Raw genomic sequence first — 12393 nt, forward strand, 5'->3', positions numbered from 1 at the left:
TTAGGTTGAGCCATGGGACACAGATGCCTGGCTTCTAGGAACTGTCAGGAAGCATACAGTGCTGCATGGGGTGGTTCTGTCTCCTTCCAGAATATTCCCCCTTAAGAGAATGACTCCCCCAACTCCACTCTAATCTGTTCATTACAGAAGCTCCTTCCAGTCCTTGTCCCCTTTACCTGTATATTATAAGTAAAGGAGAGCTGGGTGAGTTGTAAGAGCCAAGAGCTGGTATGGTCAGACCTGTCATGACCCCTCTCATTTAAAAAGAGTATTGGCTCTTGTGTGTTCATTGAGTAGATAAATTTTTGGGGTAATTGAGTAATGTACAGCCAACATCCAACTCTGGCAGTTTACACTTCTCTCATCCACATGGGATGTGGCAGAGAGGACCCCCACAGAGAATAAAGCATCTTGTTATGCTTCATGCTTATCTCATTGCAATAGGACTCTAAACTTTGAGCTGTTTTTCAAGTTTATAAGCTGAAGGTAAAAGATAACATATACCTAATACCTGTCCATAGATCTAAATTGTGTCTGGTGGATCAATCTGCATTTCTACCCTAGTAGGAAAGAACAGATTTATATCTCTCTGTGAATTCATTTAAGCATTTCCAATTCAACTTTTGTAAGTTTTGGAACTTTGGAGATCATTGAACTGTTTATAACATCATACTTGTTCTTTTATTAATTAATGATTTAAGTAATATATTTTTATCATCTTTCAAGTTTAACATTATTTGTAAGCATATCATAATTTTATCCTTTTAAAATCAATTTTTTACTGCCTAAATTACACAAAATGTTGATTAATAAACCACAATGTATAGAATTTAATGTTTTCTCCCTCTGAATGATTTACACCTTTAAAAAAGTGGATGTAGTATATTGCTGCATGACTTTGGCTTCTGGTGTCTTCAATAACTGTACAATATTATGTTGATAAAGATGTGTCCCAAGAGCACTGGGTAGTAGAAAAGTTGCTATAGAATAAAACTAAGTAATCAGTCAAGGAAATAATGTTGTGATTAATGAACTTTCAAAGAGCTGGAGTACTGCTTTTAAATTAGTGGACCTGTCTTTCCTACTCTCTTATAAAGGAGATAGTGTTAGGTATAAAGCAACCTTTCTCTCCCGCTAACCCAGCCTCCCAACCCACCTGTCAATCTGCCATTAAGCCCGCCTCTCCCGATACAGGAATTTCCAGCTTACGTAGCTGTAACCTTCCTGCCCCCCTACATTATGTTCCAATATGTCATTGGTCCATCAGTCAGTCTGTAATAATTCTCCTCCATGATTGGTTCCTCCCAGCCCGTGAAATTCCAATATCTGACAAGGAACCCTTCATCATTTTCTTCTTTCCCTTTCCCCTTTCCCCCGAGCGGACACGTTTTGTCTGCTTAGAATAAAGTTCCTGGTGTGGGACCTGTATCTGCGGAGCGTTTTTTTTTTTTTTTCTGGGAGTTATCGATGAACCAAAACTGCCCCTTACATCTAACTAACAGATAGTGCTTAGGAATGTGTAATAGGGAGTTCTATTAGCAATCTTTTGTGCATGAGGATAGGAAATACATTCCTTGTGATCAAACTGAGAGTTTTCAACTCCTGTTCTTCCTTCACACTTCTCAATAGTTAACTGCTTCTGTGCTGTGCTCCCTAGCACTGCCCCAATACCTGATGGAGTACTAATTATACTGTATTGGAGGTGTTATTCTCAGTTTACTTACATATTCTACAAGACTGTGACTTTTGGCCCAGTGTTTCCGGTTAAGGTGCTGGGAACAGGCCAGGGATGTGTGAGGGGCTGAGAATTCCTCTAACCTCTTGCTCTCCTCCTCAGTCTTGGCCAGCTGATCCCACCATGACCCCAGGCTGCCTCCAGAGCCAGTCACAGATTTCCAGTATTAGTCATACATTATCATTCTGCCATTCAACGGAACCATGTTTATCACATGATTTTCTTCAAGTCCTTAATCAGGATGAGCAAACATTTAAAAATGGGAAATTATTCAAGACATTAAAAAGTTATATGATATAATTTTAGTTGCTGCTAATCACAAAATTCCAACTAACAGATTGATGCTCTCTTGTCTCTCAGATTATTTTGCTGCCATGCTTACTAATGATGTCATAAGCCAGAAAAAAAGAAATAAAAATGGAAGGTGTAGAACCAAACTCATTTTTGTCCTTGATTCGGTATGCATATACAGGCCAAACTAAATCAAAAAGAAGGTAATATTAAATTTCTGTAATCTGCATCTTGCCTTCTTTAGCTTTCACAGGTTGTGGAAGCATGCTGTAGTTTTTAATGAAATAGCTCCACCTGACTAACAGTCTTGGAATCTGTTCTTTTGCTGATGCATAGAGTTGTACAGGTTTGCATATAGTGGCTCACAATTACTTTATGGAACATTTTATGGAAGAAATCAGAAGCCAGGAATTTGTATTACTGTAAGCCAGTGAAATACAAAGCTCTTGGCCAATGATGTCATGAACAGTCCAGATGAGGACACAATATTGAATTCTTTTTTACTTGTGTCCCTCAGGATTTGGAACAGAGACAGATCTCAGTAAACTTTTGGCTTATATTAGGTTACCACTGTCCTCTTAACTCAAACCATGGTTCCAGAAAATTTTGCTCCTAGGTACAAGGAATATCTTGTTCCTTTTTTCTACATTGGGCCCTAAATTATCATGGAATGTGCTCTTTGATTACAGGTTAGAAATGCACAAGAGCAGAAGTTTCATCAAGAAGCTTCATTCACTATGCAATCACTGTGTTTGCAATGAGAACATTGTGGTTTGAATTTGGAGGAGGTAGCACAATCTAAGAGCACTTTCTAGAACCAGAAGAAATGTTTTCATTTCAAAGCATTTGTACCATTGTTTTCTGGTATATGCTGTTAGATTGAATTTTCTGGAAAAGTTTTACCAGTGGATTTCACTTTCAAAAAGTGATCCTCTTTAAAGTTTCACTCTGCTTCAAGATGTTGGTTCTAATAGAAACAGAAGAACTCTTATGAATCTCATTTGTATATTTTGCCAGAAATCTTTTTTGAATGTGCTACCTGAGAGAACCATAGATGTGCTTACGAGTGTAGTTTCAGGAAGCAGCTTCAACCTGTATGCTCTCACTCTGTTCTTATTCAGAACACTGTCAATTGAATTTGGATGAATAAGCACAAAGCAAATGTGCTTTTGAACACAAGGTTTTCTGCTTTCAATTCAAATAGTTTGTAACATTGAAACAGCAGTTAATTTGAAGGGGAATCACACTTAAAATGAGTTTTCTGAAAAAGTGTCACAAATGGATTTCAATGAATCCCTGGGAAATTGATGTTCTCTGCAGTCCCACCATGTTACCTGAAAATGGTGCTCCCAGGTACAAGGAACCACTTGCTCCCTCTGTTCTAACATTGGGTTTGAAACATGCTTTGTGCTGTTTGAAAACAGCACAGCATTTCCAAACAGGAGAAGTTTCAGAAAGGAGCTTCAACCTGTGTGCCCTCACTCTGATCTGGATGAGAACACTGCTCTGGTTTGAATTTGGATGAGGTAGCACTAAGGGAGAGCACTTTCAAGCATCAGAAGCAATGGATTAATAGCAATGGATCATAGCATTTGTTCCATTGCCACTGGTATATGCTGTTAAATTTTGTTTTTTAAAAATGTTTCACCAGGGGCTGGGGATATAGCTCAGTTGGTAGAGTGCCTGCCTTGCAAGCACAAGGCCCTGGGTTCAATCCCCAGAACTGCAAAAAAAAAAAAAAAATGTTTCACCAGTGGATTTCAATGAGACTTTGAGAAATTGTTCCTTTGCAAAGGTGCACTCTGCTCTAAGAAATTGATCCTAATAGAAGCAAGAACTCTCTTATGAGCCCAGTGTGTATTTTGGGCTTGAAGTGATTTTTGAATGTACTGGCCAAAAACACTTAATAAGTGCTTAACAGGAGCAGTTTCAGCAAGCAGCTCCAACCTGTATGCTCCCAGTCTGTTGTCAGTGAGAACAGTGTGGTTTGAATTTGGATGAATAACACAAAGAAAAAGTGTGCAAAAACACAATGTATAACAATTTCAAGTTGTTTGTAACATTGAAGGAGTCACTGAATTTGAAGTGACAGTTCAGAAAATTTTCACAAGTGGATTTTAATAAACTGGGCAATTGATGTTCTCTGTAGCACCATCATGGTCTCAGAAGACAATGATCCTGGGTATAAGGGATATCTTGTTACCTTTGTTCCTACATTGCTCCTGAAATATCCTGGAATGCATTGTTTCACTACAGCTTAGAAGTGTCTAAGAGGAGAAATTTCAGTAAGAAGCTTCATTCTGTGTGCACTCACTTTGCATTGAGAAAATAATGGTATAAATGTGAATGTGATAGATCAAAACAAGAGCACTTTCAAACACGAGAAGAAATGGTTTTATTTCAAAGCATTTGTAGCAGTGGTAGAATATACATGCTGTTATACTGCATTTTCTGAAAGTGTTTCACCAATAGTTTTCTTTGAGACTTTAGAAACTGATGCTTTTCAAAGTTTTACTCTGCTCCAAGAAGTTGGTTGTAATAGAAGCAAAACCACTCTTGTGAGTCCCACTTGAATATTTCACCTACACTATATTTTGACTGTGCTGGAACACCATAGGTGTGCTTCACAGTGTAGTTTCAGCAAGCAGCTGCAACCTGTATGCCCTCACTCTTGTTGGAATGGAAACATTGTGCTTTGAATTTGGACAAACTTTTATAAAACAAATGTGCTTTCAAGCAGCAGAAGCAATAGTTTCATTTCAAAGCATTTTTGGTATTGGCAACTGGTTATTCTGTTAAATTGTGTTTTCTGAAAAAGTTTCACCAGTGGATTTCAAGTAGACATTGAGAAATTGTTCCTGAAATGATTTTTGAATGTACTGGCCAAAAACATGTATTAAGTGCTTAACAGGAGCAGTTTCAGCAAGCATCTGCAACCTGTATGCTCCCACTCTGTTGTCAATGAGAACAGTCTGGTTTGAATTTGGATGAATTAGCACAAAGTAAAAGTGCTAACAAGCTTGTAAGTATAAAAATTTCAAATTGTTTGAATAATAATAATGTACATTTCTAAGTTGGAGCTACATGAATATAACATAAAACTGAATATGTAAGAATGTATATGCAAATATGGCATCAATAATTTGACATTTAAGTCAAAATACCTGTAAACACTCACATTAGCATACACACTTCTATGTAAAATTAGGTTTACTTGTAGTGTTAACATTACAGTGAGTGTTAACTTTTGATGATGTGTTAAGTGGCACACATCTGTAATCCCAGCAGCTTGAGAGGCAGAGGCAGGATCATCAAAAAATCAAAGCCAGATTCAGCAACAATGGTGCACTAAGCAACTCAGTGAGACTCTGTCTCTAAATAAAATGCAAAATAGTTCTGGGGATATGGCTTAGTGGTTGAGTGCCCCTGAGTTTGATCCACAGTGTGAAAAAAGTAAAAAAACAAAAATAGTTTAAAAATTTTTGTTGTATAGCGAAGAAATATGTACATAGAGTAAAATAAATATTCATAAAAATGTACATGAGAAAATATGTATAAAACAATATATGCCGGGGTCCAGCCCTAGCAGGAGTCCATGGGTTCCACACCGGTAAACGGGGCGCGGGGAGACAGCGTCGGCGATGGATGGAGAATGAAAGACACAGACTCTAGTTCTGGTGCAATCAATCCCACTTTATTCTGGGGAGGACTGGGTTTATATACAGTTTTCTTCAGGCTATAATGGCAGTCTTGTGGTTAATATTAAAGAAGTTTTCAAAGCATAGGCAGAAAACAACAACCTTACAGATCATCCTTACCTAATCACAATTATTTTAAGAATATCTAACTACATTGATGAGCTAATACAATGTTTATTTCCTTAAAAATCTAAACTCTACATGACCTAAGACTATTCTTATTATTCTTGCGGTTAAAGTGATAGACAAGTAATCTCATGTGACCATTTCTAATAGGTCCCTCTGGTTAATATCTAAATTGCTGAGTTAAGGGTTACAGGAGGGCAGCGGTGCCAATGAATATTGTGTGCCAACATTTATTATAGGGGTGACATATTCTTTGTAGGAAGGAAGGAATGTCTTGGAACCTTATTCTCTTACCTCACTACCACACATAAACGAAACTATTGTTAAAATTTAAACAGCCTGTTGGAGAGAAAGGCAGATTTATAACTATTTTCTCCAGAGGCTTTCAGAGACTCATTGCACGGTTGCAAAATTATATTTAATTTTGTTAATGGTAAAGACCCATTGTTTTTCAGATTGTAGGTAATATTTTCTAGAATTTTTGTTGTATTCCCTTCATCCCCTTAAGCAATCCGTTCAGACTGAAATGAGTAATATATTATCAGAAAAACACAGCAGAGAAAACACCATGCTCCGGAGCAAAACATCCGGCAATTCCTTTTAGGATGAGCCTTTGCAATCATCCTCCAGAGGATCTTTGTCAAGCACTGGATGGAATTCCGGATGCCCCCGCAGCTCCCCCTTTCTTATTTTGTAAAGTGAAGAGGCCTTCTTGAATTTTTATTTTCTTGACTAGTCTGAGGATTACTCGGAGGACGACTGGAAGACAAAGAATTAAAATTAAAATACATACTCCAATCAAGCCATATTGTAATACTGTATTTAGGAATGTACTATTAAATATAGTTGTTTTTATATTATGAAACATTTGGGAGGCCAAATTATCTGCTGGAACAACCGAGAGATGAGCCTGACTCAACATTCTTATTTGTAGTTGTAAAGCATTGATATCTGGTGCTATATTAGTATTATTCCAAACTCCTCTAAGGTGAGTTTTAACTTGTTCCCAATTAGTATTATTATCAACCATTAAAGGAGTAATACAAATCCATTTATAATTAGCATGACATCTAGTGGTCATTCTAGTTTGAATATTTTGAATCTCATTTCCCATAAAGAGAATAGCTTCTTCAAGGGCATTAATTCTAGTTTCTAATTTTTTATCAATTTGTTCTTGTGCCGCTAAAGCCACAGAGACATTATGAGATAAATCATTTACATGTGAAGCGGTATGAATTTCCTGTACAAGCGCTGTGGTAGAGAGAGCTAAGGAAGTGATTATACTGATTAAAGCTGTTATTCCTAAGATCAAAGCTGCAACAAATCTTTTTGGTCTTAAAAGTTCATTAACTGTTTTTAAAATTTCAACACCTGGATCATCATACCAAGATTCTGTAAGATTGACTGGCAATATAACATAATTAGGCTGATGTACAATTAAAAACACCTTTAAATCTTTAGACATGGTTGAATTAATACAATTAGTAAGAACACAATCATGACAATAAATGTTATAAGCTTCCTTATTTTTAGTAATATTGAAATTATTTATGGTAGACATAAGAATAGCATGAGGAGCATTTATACAAGCACGTACTGCAAAGTCATTAGGTTTACTTAACTTAGGTCTTTGTAGTAGTACTACATTAGTAGCTGCTAATAGTTTATACAAGTCAGGAAAGTAAGAGAATTTACCATTTATAAGGTCACTCCGATAGATGGGTGTTACCCATCCAGGAGTAAACCATCTATGAATAGGCTCATTGGTAAGAAAAGGGTTAAAATTAAAATGTACTGTTTTATTTCGTCTTATCTTTAACCAAAGTTTATAATCAAAATCAGGAGAAGACACAGAATAATCTGTAATAGTAGTAGCAGAGCCTTGTGGCTTAAACTGTAGTGCAGTATGATGAAAACCACATTCAAACCATTTTGGGAAATCTGTTTCTAAATTGAGTAGATTCCAAGAGCTGTCTTTACGACTGTTAAAGTCGTCACACGGTTTAAAAGGAGGCGGTAAAGCTACTGAAATATTTGTATCATTATAATTAGCATATCCAAGTGAGGTTATCTCTAGGGACCATATATCTCTTTCATTGTCTTCTTCTCCTGGAGAATCAGTAATGTAAGTCCTATAACTTAAAGGGAGACATCCCAATGGCACATGTAGATTATCTGTACTAAAGCACATTGGTGTCTCTTCAGTAATTCCATGAAATGTAATCGTAAATGCTATTTTATGTGGTATTAAAGAATCTGAAATCCCTCCAAGTAGTTGAGGCTCATTAGTAAATACTTTAATATTAGATCTGCTCCAAGTAGTTGGATGCAGTAAGGGAGGATTTGGAAAATAGGTCCAGTAAGCTTTCCCTATATTATCATAAGCATGAATAGACAGTACCTGAGTTGAAATGAGAGCAATCAATGCAAAAAACAAAGCCTCTGGGGTTTTAGGTTTTCCAGAGCTGTTCACCATGTGTTCAGCAGCGGCAGTCAGACGTTTCACTTGTCCCCAAGTCGGCAGGTCTGAGTTGCGAGTTGCAGATGATTGTGCAAGACGCAACCGTCTCATCTTAAATACTAGCCCGTTTTCGTCTGTCTGATTGGGTTGATAAGGGATCCAATACTCTTTGTTCTTCCTCCTTCGAATAGGGCTCATTGTAGTGACGTATCAATCTGTCTGGAATCCACAAAGGTGTTTCAGCATCCTGTGGAAATACACAAGCATAGCCTCGACCGGATGTCAGCAAGACATCAGGTCCTCTCCATTTACCAGATAATAAATCTTTCCATTTTACTAAACTTTGTTTTGACCTTTTACTTTCCCAATGTCTCATCATTGCAGTATTTCCCTCCTTATCAGTATTTAGATGATTTAAAACAAATAAAGCATGTTGTAATATATGATGTGGGGAAGAGTATTTAAGCTCTCCCTCTTTTAGCTTATTTATTTGTATTTTTAATCTTTGATGGCTCCTTTCTACTATTGCTTGTCCTTGTGGGTTATAAGGAATTCCTGTAGAATGAGAAATATTAAACCTGGAACAAAAATCTTTAAATGGTTTTGATGTATAAGCAGGAGCATTATCCGTTTTTAATTTTTTAGGCATTCCTAAAACAGAAAAACAAAGGAATAAATGTTGAATCACATCCTTGTAGGCTTCCCCAGTTCTGGCTGAGGCCACAATAACATGAGAAAAGGTATCGACTGTAACATGAATATAAGACAATTTTCCAAATTCTGATATATGAGTTACATCCATTTGCCATAAGACATTAGGTAAAAGTCCTCGAGGATTAACTCCCATCTGTGGAGAAGGAATAAATTTAGGACAAATATGACAATTTTTAACAATAGTTCTGGCTTCTTCTCTAGAAATATGAAATTGTTTTTGTAAGGCAGATGAATTTTGATGATGATTTTTGTGTGATATAATAGCTTCTTCTATAGCTGTTAAAATAAAATTTTTAGTTAAGTGATCAGCATGGGTATTCCCCTGAGCAAGGGGACCAGGTAATCCGGAATGTCCCCGAATATGACCTATAAAGAAATGTGAAGTTCTGTTATGAATTAAATATTGAAGTTCTTGTAACCTATGTATAATTTTAGACGAAAAGGAGAGTGTTGCTGTTTCTATGGTTGGAAACAGTTTAACAATGTATAGTGAGTCTGTGTACAAATTAAAGGGTTGAGCAACAGTCTTGAAAGCATAGATGACTGCTTCTAATTCAGTTCTTTGTGCAGAAGTTTCTTGTGTCCATAGAACTGTGGGTTGAGAATTAATTATTGTAACTGCTTTTCCATTTGATGACCCATCTGTAAATATTAACATAGCATTGTTAATTGGAGTTGAGGAGCACCATTTAGGAAATATTATTTCTGTTTGAAGTAAAAAATGTAGTAAAGGATTATTGGGCAAGTGGAAAGAAATTTTTCCTGTAAAATTTAGAAATGCAATAGCCCATTGATCATCAATTTGTAATAATTGGTCAAATTGTTCTCTTGTGTAAGGAATAATTATTTCATGCATTTCACAAGCAAACAATTCTTACTTCTAAATCTAGCCTTTAATACCAAAGAAGCTACCATAGTAGGATAAGACATTAATATTTTCTTTCCTGATACTGGTAAGTGTATCCATTCAAGTGGATCATTTTGCCATAAACAACCTGTTGGAGTATGTTTCATTTTTAGCACAATAAAAACCCAAGGCAAGTTATAATTAACTTGTTGCAAGTAATGTTTTTGAATTGCAGTTTCAACAACTTGTAAGGCTTGTTCTCCTTCTTTAGTTAATATTCTACTTGAGTTAGGATCTGAATCACCCTTTAGTATTTCAAACAAAGGTTTTAAATCATTAGTTGAGAGTTTTAAATAAGGTCTAATCCAATTTATATCTCCCAATAATTTTTGAAAATCATTTAATGTTAATAGTTTGTCTTTTCGAATTTGTAACTTTTGAGAGCTGACACAATCTGTTTTTATAGTTCTTCCTAGATAATTATAAGGAGGTTCCTGTTGAATTTTTTCAGGAGCCACTATCAGACCCCACCTCTGTAAATCTTTAATCAAATCCTGTAATATTATTTGTAACAAATGGCTTTGAGAATGTGCAATCAATATATCATCCATATAGTGAATCATATAGCAGTCTGGATACTTTTGTCTACAATTAATTAAAGCTTGATCTACAAATTTTTGACATAATGTAGGACTATTTTTCATTCCTTGAGGTAATACTTTCCATTGAAATCTTTGATAAGGCCTTTGTAAGTTAGGCGATGGTAAGCTAAAAGCAAAACGCTGTCTATCTAGTTTAGCCAAAGGGATAGTAAAGAAGCAATCCTGTAAATCAATGACTATAATATGATAGCCTTTAGGGACAGCCACAGGAGAAGGGAGGCCAGGCTGAAGTGCCCCCATAGTCTCCATTGTATTATTAACTGCTCTTAGATCCTGCAGTAATCTCCATTTTCCTGATTTTTTCTTTATAACAAATATAGGTGTATTCCATGGGCTATTAGATGGCTCTATATGTCCTAGCTGTAATTGTTCCTGTACTAATTTTGTGGCTGCTTCGAGTTTTTCTTTAGATAAGGGCCACTGTTCCACCCATACTGGTTGGTTGTCCTTCCAGATAATTGGGTCAGCCTGTTTGGTAACAGAGGCCCCTATGAAAAATGTGTACTTTCCTCCTGTTCATCAGTTAAAGTAATATTGAGTTGTTCCATTAAATCTCTTCCCCATAATGTAAAGGGGAGAGAAGGAATAACATATGGTTGAAAAGTCCCAGTTTTCTCTTTGTCTCTCCAATGTAACATAACAGAGCTTTTTGCCACATTGGAGGCTAATCCTAGCCCCACCAAAGTAGAAGGGGATTTAGTAGTTGGCCAGGTAGGAGGCCAATCATGAGCTGCAATACAAGTTACGTCCGCTCCTGTGTCTAGCAGTCCTTTAAATCTTTTGCCATTTATTTCTATAGCTTTCATAGGTCTTTGTTCTGAAATTTTTTGTATCCAGGCCACAGTATTAGTTGATCCAAAACCCCCTTTCCTTTCTGGAGCTAGTACTTGATTTGGAAGTTTAAGATAGGGTATTAACAATAACTGAGCAATTCTCTGTTGAGGAAAAATCTGTATTGTCTTATATGGGGGATAGACCATAATTTTTATTTCTCCTAAGTAATCTGAATCTACTACACCAGGTATTACCTGGATCCCTGCTTTTGCTATAGAACTTCTTCCTATTATTAGGCCCATATGTCCCTCAGGCAAAGGGCCAAATATGCCTGTTGGGATTAAAGTAACCTCTGATTCTGGAGTAATAATTAAATGCTGAGAGGAAGGCAGATCTAATCCTGCACTTCCTGGGGTTCCTCTGGCCAGGTCATTAATTGTTGTCCTACAAATGGATTGGGGGATCCCCAATTGTTTAGAGGGGCCTGGGGAAGGCCCCTCATCCCGTTTTTTGGATAAGATTTATTGGCTTGAAATCCCGGATAATTTTGCCTTGGCTGTTTTATAGGAGGCATATTTGAACCTCCTTGTCCTAGTCCATTAAGCAAATGACCATCTTTATGAAATCTGGATCTACATTCACGAGCCCAATGAAATCCTTTTTGACATTTAGGACAAATTGTTTTAGGAGGAGCTCCAGTTCCCCCAGCAGTATTCTGAGGGGCCATTGGAGCTGGCACAATTGGATTCTTAAGATTAGGACAATCCTTAGCAAAATGCCCAAGTTGTCCACAAGAAAAACAATTACCTTGAGGCTTGCCAGAAAAACCGGCAGTCCTAGAAACATTAACATTTTGATTAATACCTTTAAGATATTGTGAATAAGTTTTTCCTTGTAAGGCAGCAGCCATAGCCATTCCTTGAATATGAGCTGGGCTACTGTCCATACAGGTTTTAATATAGTCTGAAAGAGAGCCAGTTCTTCTAATTGGTCTTAATAGAGCCTGGCAAGTAGGATTAGCATTTTCAAAGGCCAATTGCTTAAGTAATATTTCAGCCGCTTCTGAATTAGTAATGATTTTAGAA

The 12393-nt window shown here is 36.7% G+C and overlaps 1 pseudogene; it reads left to right on the forward strand.

The window, feature by feature from the left end:
• Positions 1-1858: 1858 nt before the first annotated feature.
• LOC124974995 (kelch-like protein 5) lies at positions 1859-2608 on the forward strand (annotated as a pseudogene).
• The last annotated feature ends 9785 nt before the right edge of the window (positions 2609-12393 follow it).

This window comes from Sciurus carolinensis, unplaced genomic scaffold, assembly GCF_902686445.1.
Source record: "Sciurus carolinensis unplaced genomic scaffold, mSciCar1.2, whole genome shotgun sequence".
Lineage (NCBI taxonomy): Eukaryota > Metazoa > Chordata > Mammalia > Rodentia > Sciuridae > Sciurus > Sciurus carolinensis.